Source organism: Chiloscyllium plagiosum, unplaced genomic scaffold, assembly GCF_037043375.1.
Source record: "Chiloscyllium plagiosum isolate Xiang-an unplaced genomic scaffold, Cpla_swu_hap1 HiC_scaffold_51, whole genome shotgun sequence".
In the NCBI taxonomy this organism is placed as follows: domain Eukaryota; kingdom Metazoa; phylum Chordata; class Chondrichthyes; order Orectolobiformes; family Hemiscylliidae; genus Chiloscyllium; species Chiloscyllium plagiosum.
Genome location: NW_028270189.1, coordinates 25,495,459 through 25,507,204, shown reverse-complemented (window position 1 = coordinate 25,507,204; position 11,746 = coordinate 25,495,459). Strand labels below are relative to the sequence as shown.

The following is an 11,746-nucleotide window of genomic DNA, read 5'->3' as shown; positions in this document are numbered from 1 at the left end:
CTGTGCGCTTGTGTGTGTATGTCTGTGTGACTGTATGTGCACGTGTGTCTCTTTAAGTCGATATGTGTGCTTCTGTCTGTATGGGTCTTTGCACATCTCTCTGCATATGTGATTGTGTCTGAGTCTCTGTACGTATTTCCGGCTGTTACACACACACAGCGACAGGCACAAAACACACACACACACGATATCTGGAGGTTCCAGAGGCGGAAGATCAGGGGTTTTTCCTCAAGGCGTTGGGTGGTGAGTGAGTTGTGATAGAGAAGATCCTGGTCCTGCATGTCCTCGGCAGATTCGGAAGGGGAATTCAATTCTCCCTCCGCCAGTTGTTGTTTTGTATGTTGCTCCTGACCCATCAAAACACAGATCTGTGTGAATGCGCAAACAACCTCTCTCTGTACATTTCACTCGGAATAATGTCAATAACAGGACGGATTAAAACAAAATGCAAACTGTGTTGAATGCTGGATGTAGGGAATCATGTTACTGTAGAGCCTTTACAGCACTGAGATCAGGCTTTCGGCCCATCATTCACACACCAGTCTGCACTCCCTGTTGAAACCTCTCCAATTACCCAGGTCCCTGTCTGATTGAAGACTGTGTGCGTGGAGTTTGCACATTCTCCCCGTGTCTGCGTGAGTTTCCTCCGGGTGCTCCAGTTTCCTCGCACAGTCCAAAGATGCGCAGGTCAGGGTGGATTTGCAACGCTCAATAGTCAATAGTGTCCAGGTGAGTGTTGGTTATATGGTTAGCCATGAGAAATGCGGGGTTACAGGAATAGCGTCGAGGGTGAGACTTGGTGGGATGCATGATGAGCCGAATAGCCTGTTTCTACACTGTAAGAATTTTATGATCCTATATTCCATCCCATCTATATCTGTGGATGAAGAGGACAATCACCTGATCAAATATCCCCTTCAATGGGTCAACGTTTGCTTTCTATCTGACAAAGAACTGCAGATGTTGCAGATCTGAGAGACAGCACAAAAAGTGCTGGGAAACTCATCAGGTCCGGCAGCATTTGTGGGGAGTGAACCTTTTGGATCCAGTGATTGTTCTTAAGGGCTGAAAGCTTCTGATTCTGATGTTTTCAGACCTGTTGACGTTTTACAAACAATTGCTTGTTTTGCTTTCATCCCCAGTTCAGTTGGTGACGATTACGGCCTTGTTATGTCCGTTTGGGAAAAGGGACAGTTTATTTGCTAGCGCGGTGGTGGTGTAGTGGTGAGCATAGCTGCCTTCCAAGCAGTTGATCTGGGTTCGATTCCCGGCCATCGCAGTGTCGTGGTTTTGTAAGGAAAAGTCTTGAGCACCAACGTTGCATTCTGTGGCGAAATAGATTTGTCAGGTTGCTTTAGGGTTTTCATGGTGATGGTTCCTGTTAATTGCCATGACAATCCGGGCAGCGTTGCTCGAAAGCTTTCCTCTCTGCTGCCCATTGCTTATTTGAATATTGTTCGCAACATAAGGTTCGTTTTGTTTTGTTGGAAAAGTGAGAGATTGCTATCGTCAGAAACCTTAAATAATTACAGAAGCCGCTGGAAATTCGGAACAGATTCAATAGCCTCTATCGTGGACAGGAAGGAGGTTTAAATGCGTCAAATTTCTTCAAGGTTAAAATACATTCGCACCTCAAAACCATTTGGAAGCTTAAGAATTACAAACATCACATTATAACCTTTCCTCATCCGTTCACGTTTCACAATATCATTCCGGTAGCAGGAAGTCCAGTTTTGTATGGTTTATGCAATGTTACTATATTCGAACATTGACTGTTTCGTAGTTAAATGATGTTTCATTTCGTCCAGTTTTCCAATAGAGTTGGGTTAGTCCACACTTTGTTTTTTGTTTGTGTTACAACGATAGTGTGAAGTAAATTGTGTTTCGGTTCAAGCCTGGATGTTTCACCAATTGAATTGCATTGCCGTACATTTGCCTTCAGGAGAAAAGAAAAAGGGATCTAGACCATCTTCTTAATTAATAGGAGTTTGATCTGGTTCAAAACCTCCTTAATTTCGGTCAATAAATGTTCCTACAGTGCGCAACAATGATTTTCACAGATTAGAGGAGGATGCACAGACATCGTTATTAATTGTTATTACCTCGGACATGAGACGTTTGGGAATGATATTCCTCAGACCATCGACTGTCTGCTCAGCCAAGGTTAAAGGCCTGGAATCCGGCAAAATTGGGAACAATGCAATTCCCAGGAGACTGAGAGGTTACTAACAGAGTGGGAGGTGGAGAGTCGGGAGCAGAACTACAGGGACAGTCCGCTCTGATCACTGACCCTTCACCGTCAGTATATCCAGTGCCAGGAATAACTGCCATTGGTCAGAATGACAAAATGTTACTATGGAAAATAAAGAGCATGAAAGTAAGGGAAGGTTTAAAGCATGAAAGCAAGGGAAGGCTTAAAGCATGAACCCCACTGGCGATCTGTTGCAAGGGATCTGTAGAATGCAGGATGAGTTAAGAATAGTGGAATTCTCTCACACCAATTAGCAAAGAAAGGTTGACGCTGAAAGGTCTCGTTGGTGAGATTAGATGACAGTTAGTAAAGTTAGGCTTCCTGTTAAGTATCATTATGACTCGAATGGGAACATAAATATTTGGGACATGACATTAAGTATCAAATTAATAGTTAATAGAGTCAGCCTGATTGAGATTATTGACAATAAATAACAAATTATGGCATCGGGAAAATATGAAGTAGGGTCTGGAATGAAAGACCATTGTTGCGAAAGCTGACATTAAATATCTAACCGTCACATGAGAATAACGTTAAGTAGAATGAACAATTAAACAAATGATGGGAACTGACATCACTGGTTTATTGTGTAGCGAGTGTGAGGTCCTTTGATTAATATATTTGGACATGCTGATAAGCAAACAAAGCATGGGAAAAATGTATAAAAAACCATGGACAATGAAGTTCGAGAGCATTCGAGAATCTGCTTTCTCGGTGTCACGGTTTTTCATTTGCAAATAACAGACCGACCTATTGAAGAACACTCTATGTCTCCTGGTGATTCTCCAGACTTTTTCCACGACAAAACTCAGCAGGTCTGGCAGCATCCATGCAGAGAGAATCGTGGACAATATTTAACAACTTCATCAGAATTCAATAATCTCCCACAGGTACTGCCAAACCAGATAGTTTTGTCAGCAGTTTCTGATTTTGTTTCAGATGCTCAGAGACCACAGTTCATTACATTAACTTTTAAACCATTGCAGAAAGTTCTTTGTGGTTCTTCACACGGAAATTTTCCGTTTGAGGAACATTTTCCTGCCCCCATTGGAAACAAGAAACCCTGCAGCAGAGAAAACAGATGCTTTAACAACAACGATCGCTGTCGCCTTTGGAGGTCTTGAACCACCAGCCTTTCATTTAACGGTCTAATACGCTGAAACTTCCAACCTAAAACCTTGCCCGAACATCTAAAGCAGGTTGTGACGGATTTCAGTCTGTCCTTCCCAGACCGAGAAGTGTCCTCTTATCAGTTTTGTTTTTTCCAAAATAAAGTCTGGAACATTCATTATGGAACAGTCTTATCCCATCCACGACAGACACACCCATGTCACTGAGCACCAACTCTACTCCAACTGGGGCCACCTCCCTTCAAGCCTTCTTGTCCCTTGTGCAGTCCCGAGTTTTTTCATTGTCCCGGAGTCTCGATGAGGTTTGTATTTGTCATGTAGGGGAACGAGAATCATCAAAGTTAATGGTCTGTCCTCTTAAAGAAGGGGTAGTGGTCTTGACTGTCTCTGCTCATTTGGGCAGTTCACCCTTCTTCATTCTCCTTGAATTTCACTTCTCACAGAGTTTCTGAAGATTCACAATGTTGGAGACTGGGTTATATGCTTTGCCTCTTTTACATTTTTTTCCACCTACCAATTGATATTTTCTCAAAATCTCTTTAACACTCCTCTGCCTTGCACCATGTCCAGGGTCGAGATTTCCTGGCATTTGGAGAGATTCCCGAGGTTTTCTTTGGAGCCAAGAGAGTTAACTGAAGATGTTATGCAGCTGTTTATCTTGATGGGGGAGGGAGCGGTGGGGATTGGCACATTGACGATCAGGAGGAAGTATTGTCACTGAACAGGGTCAGTGTCCAGAGGACTGTGATTGAAGGAATGTAATGAAATGCAGCACTTGTGCACAGTAAATTCACAGAATGCTGTAGAAAACCGACGGGTGCAGCGGTAACTGTGGAAAGAGAAACAGAGGTAACATTTTGAGAGTGATGTATTTGTGATCAAACACTCGACTTTCTAGCGCACGACACTGCCAGCGAAATTACAGTCACTGAAGTGTTTTTGAAGAAGATTCAGGTCTATTTGTTCATTCAAAAGTCAAAAAAGACAATGCTGCAAACACTAAGAGCTGGCACTGGACAGTGCAGACCGACCTTGAGGGTTTTTTCTGCTCTGATATACACCTGGGATAATGTGGCACCAGAAGGCTTCCTCACAGCGGAAGTGGCCAATTACGTAATACTTAGGTGTGGAGGATATTTTCTCTTTCAGAGGGTAGCAAATCTGTGAAGTTGTTTGCAACAGAGTGTTGTCAAGGCTGCATACATGCAAGGCTGAGAAAGACAGGCATTTGGTCACTTCGGGAATCGAGGGCCACAGAGATGAGGCCGAAAGGGGATTTGAGGATTAACCAAATCAGCCGTGATCTCATTGAAACTTGTCGCTGACTTGATGGGTTAAATTGCTTCCATCTGCTCGAATGTCTTTGCTGTCATTTCGAAAATGTGAACCACCATTGCACATTAAGAAAAGCAGAAAGTTTAGAAGAGACGATTACAGTCAAACTGAGTCAACATCATTTTTGAAAGGAAAAGCACACGATGACAGTCTAAGAGATTTCTTTGGTAGCATGACCTGCAGACTTGGTGAAGGACGATGCTCAGTAAAGTTCATTTGAATTTTAGCAAGCAATCAATAAGGGGCTATATAAAAGTCCGTTGCACAATAAAGGAGTTCTCGGTGTTGGGTCATAAAGCAGCATTGTCTGTCCATTGTCTATTTAACAGAAATCACCGAATCAAGATTAATGAGCAGTTTTCAAGTTGGAAAGATATATTTAGTGAAATCCAGACTGGTGAGTCATCGGATTTAATGTTTTATCTGACCGAATGACTTGGAGGAAGCGGCAGAGTGAAATGCTGCGATACACAATAGGTGGGGGAGCATACTGTGATAAGGATGTGGAATTTTGCAAACAGGTATCGATAGAATGAGTGAGTGGAGAAGTCTTGGCAAATGCAGTTTCATGTAGGGGCACTTTTATCTGTTAATAGGTTCACAGCTCTCCATTCAATTTGCAATGTTGCAACCCCACACAAGGGCGCATTCGCTCGCTGTTGCAGATTTTGTTGACACATTGTTACCACTGTTTTTGATCATGTGTTGGTTTCTGAGTGACAATTGTTTCCACTGTACCGGAGATGCCAGAGACACGTTTATCAGTTCAACCGAATATACGATAAACAATGTCCCTTTCAAAACGTGAGGTTCCATTCCAACCATGCACCAACCAAAATATCCAGAGCCGTGGAATGCAAATGGCCACATGCTCGGGGGATTGAGAGTGACGGCTCCATGTCAAATAGTGCTGAAACAAAAGTAACTAATTTAGAATGCTCTGAATGAAACCGAACGGAACTTTCCCTCAACTTTTCCCAATTCACTCGGAAAATGATGGTGTTGCGTGCACGTGGGTTTACGTAATGAACAGTTTATTGTCAGTAACAGGAGTGGGGTGGGGCAGGATAGTGAGGTTTTCGCGTGGATGAGATGTGATCTGGTCGAACGGGGAATTCGAACGCCCACAGAACAGAGAGCTGGTTGATCCAGGAACTCACTCCCATCTTCTGTTCCCAACCCAATTCCCCAGCCTTCTGTCTGTGACACTAAGCTCCCCGGAATTCCGGATCCAGTCTATTTCCCAGAATGGGTCTGAATCCGCCCCAACCTTCTCCACATCCACAGCTGATACACCGCGTCTGTGTGTGATTGAACACAGTTTCATTCCCACACAGCAAACCCGGTCTGTTCGGAGCAAAGTCATTCCCGCTGCGGGACAGATATACGGGTCTCTGTCCCCAATTGTTTTTCTGCGAGGGAGTAGTTAGCTCCTTCACCACTCACGGCAAGGACTGGTGCTTCAAAATGTGGGGAGAAAGAAAATAGGCACAAAAGTTTGGACAGGTTTCGTCAAGGGTTATTGTCAGCATCAGTGGAGTCCCTGCTTCAGAGTCTGAGTTTGAATCGCACAGACTTGGATCCAATTCGCATTCAGGAAATAAAGATTTATTTCTCTTTTTTGGTTTATCTGAATGAAAACTATTTCCTGCTTCTACACAGAGCACAGACGCGGATCTGCCAGAATCAATCCAGTGATTGATCGCATCCAACTGGAAGGATCATTGCGGCAGATACACGAGACACCTGTCACCGCAAATCGCCTCTAAGGATCTTGCCTTTCTCAGCTGAAACTATCTCACTGTTCCTTCAATGTCGTTTGTTTTAATTCTCGGAACTCCCTCCCTCGCGACATCATGGATGCATCTCTGTGCTGAGTACTTCCACGATTCTGTAAGTAACTTACCATCTCAAGCTCTGGAGTAATTATGGATGGGCAGTGAAGCTGATCCCAAAGAGTGACGTGCATACTCCAGAAATTTGTTTCAAACGGCTGCACTTTCGAAGAGGAAACCCGAAAGTATTCGGGAACAAGTAAGAAGTTTCGAAGGGGGAGTAGGATAAACTGAAAGTCAATGATGACCAGGAGACGTGAGGCAAGAAGTGGGTTTGATGCTGTTGGTGCAAGGCTCAATGTCAGTGCTAATGGGTTAGCCCTTACTACCCACTGTTAACACCGACTCACACACCACTCCTGGTAAATTCAACACAATTACCCTGATCTTTTGGTATGAGATTCCCTCTGTGCATATTCACGCATTTTATCGGCCCCGAGAGGATGAACGTTTCCCCTTTACCCTGTCAGATTACAGAGGGGAAGGCAATAGTTTGAAAGCAAAAAAGACCAGCTGTGACCTGTTCTTTCCTGCATAAGTGCAGGTTGATATATATTCTCATCGAGCAGCTTTATTACTGCAAGGAAGTCCGAGTTACTGTGATCAAATAGTTAATTAAATGCACAAACGGATTTGAAGAACACCGTATGTGTGTTTGTCAGTTAAAGCATCTGGTAATAACCAGGCGAGTATGGTGTCAAATGCTCTGAAATGTTCCGTACATTGAAAGTCCATTGCATAAACTTATTGTAAAAGCCGTGTTGTTGATCCAATATCGCGACAGTGACGGCTCAGCATGCTTCTTGTGTTTGAGCTCAGCCCGTTGTTATTTGGTGAGACCAAGTCCTGCCGCCTGCTGTGGACCCATTAGTCAGTGTTCAATCCTGCTCATCCAACGCCGAGATTCTGTACTCTGCTCAACAATGATCTCTCCATCGCTTCTACTTTTAGTCTCTCGCTGTCACAGCAAGTCTTTTTTAAATAATGAAGTGAGGCAGGAGACACTGCAGACTTGCCAGGAAATGTTGTGGTAATAACGCATCCATTGCGAGATGACAGCTCTCATTGTCTGCTGTCACCATTCATTAATTTTAGGCAAACTGCAATGATGTCATTGAAATCCTATAATTGGAGAGAAACTGCTTTTCTTCTGGTCGGTTAGGAATTCTAATTACAATTGTAAATTATCGTATTTTGAGTGAAGAAACGTCACTTCACCTCATACCTAAGTGACAGAGATATTACCTGGAGACTGTGAGCCCAGTTCTACACACTCTGGCCGGGGCGGGGGAGGGGGGGGGGGTGGGGAGTGTAGCGGGTTGGGGGGGGAGGCGGAGAAAGCCACGAAAGAGGTATACTCTCAATCTGTCACCGGATTTCAGACTTTTCCAAGAGAAGGAATAGAAATTGAGGGATATTGACAGACAGAGAGTGGGAGAATGTAGAAGAGAGTGAGATGGTACAGAGAGACAAAGGGAGACAAATAGATAAGCATACGAAGGTAGACACTGAAAACAGAAGCTCTCCATTCAACGTTGTTGCTCATGGACAGAAAGGAGAAGATAAAGGTAATGAGTAAGGCCAGACTTTCACCAACTCAGGAGAACAGCAACAGCATTACAGCTGATATGACATTTTTCATTTTACAGATGACGTATGTCAGCTAATGAGAGATTCTGATATGTATGCTGACTCGTGAAGTGAAACTGGCAATTACCCTGGAATTAAAACAATAAAATGCACAAGTAACCTGATTCTGTCGATATGAAACATTAAATCTCTTTGTCTCCACGGATGCTGTCAGGCCGGCTGAATTTGTCTGTCAATTCCTGTTGTTGATTCAGATTTCCAGGATTCGCACTTATTTGTTTTACGCCAGTCTGAATACTATTTGTGACAAAACTCCATCAATTGCCAGCACCATACAACATTCCCTGCTTTGGGAAGGCTGTCAACAAGATAACCGGTCAGAGGAAATCTCCCATTGCCACAGCAGTAAGAGTACTGAATCCTTACCACTAGACTTCCAGGGAAATTGAAATATGGTGCTGTATGTTTCCTTAATGAATCCCCTTTTATTTTTTCATTTGTGATCATTTTATCTGCACATCAATTTCCTTCTTTCTTCCATTTCTTTCAGCGTGGAAAAGGCCTTTCCGCCTATCTGCAGTGCGGGAGACCGGATATTTATCTACTTTAGTCCCAGTTTCCAGCATGAGGCACTTAATCTTACATGTTCTGATGTTTCCAGGGTAAATTTCAATGAGATACTCCCTGTGCTTTAAATGACCCAATCATAGGACTGAACTTTGACGTGGTCACACTGTATGGTAATCGCCCTGAGGAAATCATCCTCATTTTCATCCACACAGGTGGACAGACAGACAAATCCCCCGAGAGCAGGAGAGATGTCAGGATGAGACCAGTTTAACGTGCTTCACATCTGCCAGTTTCTCCGACGACCTCACCGCAGCATGTCAAAGATTTGTGCAGCACAGAAAATGCACTTCAGCTGAACAAGTTTGCACCAGTCGAACACAAGTCCCTGACTGTTCTCGTCTCATTTTCCAACAGTTGGCTCACAGCTTCAAATGCAGTTGGTGGTAGAAGTGTACACCTCAATGCGTCTCAAATTTCTCTAGAAATTTCTGCTTGCTGCACCCTGACAGGCAGTGGGTTGCATATTCCCACCATGCCCAATTTGCCCATTTTTGTTTTTAAGCTGACTCTTCCAGTCGAAGTCAGGGAGCAATTTCCCTTCGCAATTATTGACATTTCTCCATCACCATCAGTAGGATTCGAGGCTGCATGGTTTAAGCCATATAAATTTCAATTCCATTGCCTTAACCACTCCTCCAGGACGACAGGACGACACTGTACAATTCACTTTCTAGGTCTCTTTCCTAGTAGAGATGAGGAAGAGTAAATCATTATTGGGTTTGTTTGAATCCAATCATTTCACAGCTTCCAAACGTGTAAAATTTCGGTGCGTGGTGAGGCTGGTCGCATCATCCTGATGGATGGAATGGGCATTCAGTTAAAATAAAAACAGAACTTGCAAGAAAACCTCAGCAGGTCCAGCAGCATTTCTGGAGAGACATTAAGAGGCAATGTTTCAGAACGTCATCAGCGTTGTGTTTTCTCCCACAGGTACTCCCAAATTGGTTCGTTTCTGCAGCAGTTTCTTTTTGGTTTCAGATTCCCACAAGTTACAGTTCTTGACATTAATCTTGACAGCAATGCGGAAATGTCATTGTGGTTAGTCACACGGTAGTGTTTCCATTTGGAGAATACCTGTTGATCTCATTAGAAATTGAAACAGTGCAGCAAAGCAAACAGATGCATTAAGGGCAGCAATCGCTGTCGCCCTGGGGGCTCTTGAATCAGCTATCTTTCATTCAGCAGACTAATGCGCTGACACGTGCAATCCAGCATATCACACGATCCTCCAAAGTCGGCGGTTACTGAATCTCAACTTCAGTCTGCCCTTCCCAGAATGACAACTGTCCTCTATCAGATGTACTTTTCCAAAATAAAGCCTGGGACGCTCATTATTAAGACCTAGGAACAGTCTGATCCCACTCACTGCAGACGTACCCATGTCACTGGGAAACCTCTCTCCCAGAATCGGGACAGTCTGGTTCCAGCCTCTCAGTGTTTGTCTGGCCCGAGCTTTTCCAATGTCCTGGAGTCCTCATATACAAAAACGAGAAATCTTTCAATGTCTCAGATCAGTTCGTGCCCCGAGAACATCACAGTTAATGTCCCGTCCCCTTAAACAGGGGGAAGCTGTCTTGGTTGTTTCTGCTCAGTCCGACAGTTCACCCTTGCACATTGCTCTTCGATTCCACTTCCCAAAAAGTTTCTGAAGATCCACAAAGCTGGAGACTGGTTTCCATGTTTGCCTCCTTAACATTGTTCCGCTCTCAAATGTCAATATTTCCCCAAAATCTCTTCACTATCCTCTGTCTTGCACCATGTCCGGGGATGAGAATTCCCTTCATGAGGAGAGAGTCCAGAGGCTGGTAAGTTTCACTTTGGAGCGAAGAAGGTGAACCAGAGATTTCCTGCAGCTGTTGATAATGATGTGGGAGGGAGCGGTGGGGATGGGCCCTTTGATGAACAGGAAGAAAACTTGCCACCGTCCAGGGTCAGGACATGGAGGACTGTGATTAACGGAATCGAATGTAAAGTTGCACTTTTGCACAGTACATTCAGAGAATACTGCAGAAACTCGATGTGTCCAGCAGTATCCGTGGGAAGAGAAACGGTCAAGGTTTTGATAGTGGCACAGTTCTGATTAAGAACTCGAGGTTACAAAATCAAATCGAACAACTGGCATGGTTTGTTGAGATTGTTCTTTTTTCGAGTTTGAGCGCGAAGTCGTCCTTTCGGAAATCATTGAAAACGGCAGAATTCGAAACTGCGTGGGGAATCCCAATGGATTTCGAACCCATCACCTTTCCCACTCGGACACGACTACACATTTAACTTCCGTGCTTAATACATCTTATGAAATGAATGTTTCCAACCTGAAACACCAGTATTTGGCTTGCCCTGTCCGCAGCCTGACCCCAGTATTCGCTGTCCCCCTCTCTTGGTTCAGAACGTGGAAGGATGCTGGGAGATCCAGTTGAATTACAAGCGTTGCTGAGAGATAATTGTGGCTCAGCAGTTAGCACTGCTGCCTCACAGCACCATGGTCCCAGGTTTGCTTCCAACGTCGGGCCACTGTCTGTGTGCTGTTTGCACATTCTTCCCCTGTCTGCGTGGGTTTCCTTCCACAGTCCAAACATGTGTTCGTCAGGTGAATTTGCCGTGGTAAATTGACATAGTGTTTGGTGCATTACTCACAGGGAAATTAGTCTGGGTGTGTTAATCTTCAGAGGGTCAGTGTGGACTGGTAGTGCCGAAGGGAGCCAAACTGGAGGGAATTTAATCCATTGAAGTGGATGGGAAGGATCCATTTTCATGTGCAGAGAGATTAATAAACATAGCAATGGATCGAGAACATAAAAACGTTGTTGTATTGGTACAGTGCTTTCATCGCCAGCTGAGTTACAGAGGGTTACCTCAGATTACAACAGGATCTGGACCAGATGGGTCAATGGGCTGAGAAGTGGCAGCAGAAATTTAATTGAGATAAATGCGAGGTGCTGTATTTTGGGAAAGCAAATCTTAGCAGGACTTATGCC

General features: G+C 44.1%; 1 non-coding gene across 1 annotated transcript; it reads left to right on the top strand.

Moving 5' to 3' along the window:
• Nucleotides 1-1,207: 1,207 nt before the first annotated feature.
• trnag-ucc (transfer RNA glycine (anticodon UCC)) lies at nt 1,208-1,279 on the top strand. The gene has a single exon. It is a non-coding gene; the product is annotated as a tRNA-Gly (tRNA).
• The last annotated feature ends 10,467 nt before the right edge of the window (nt 1,280-11,746 follow it).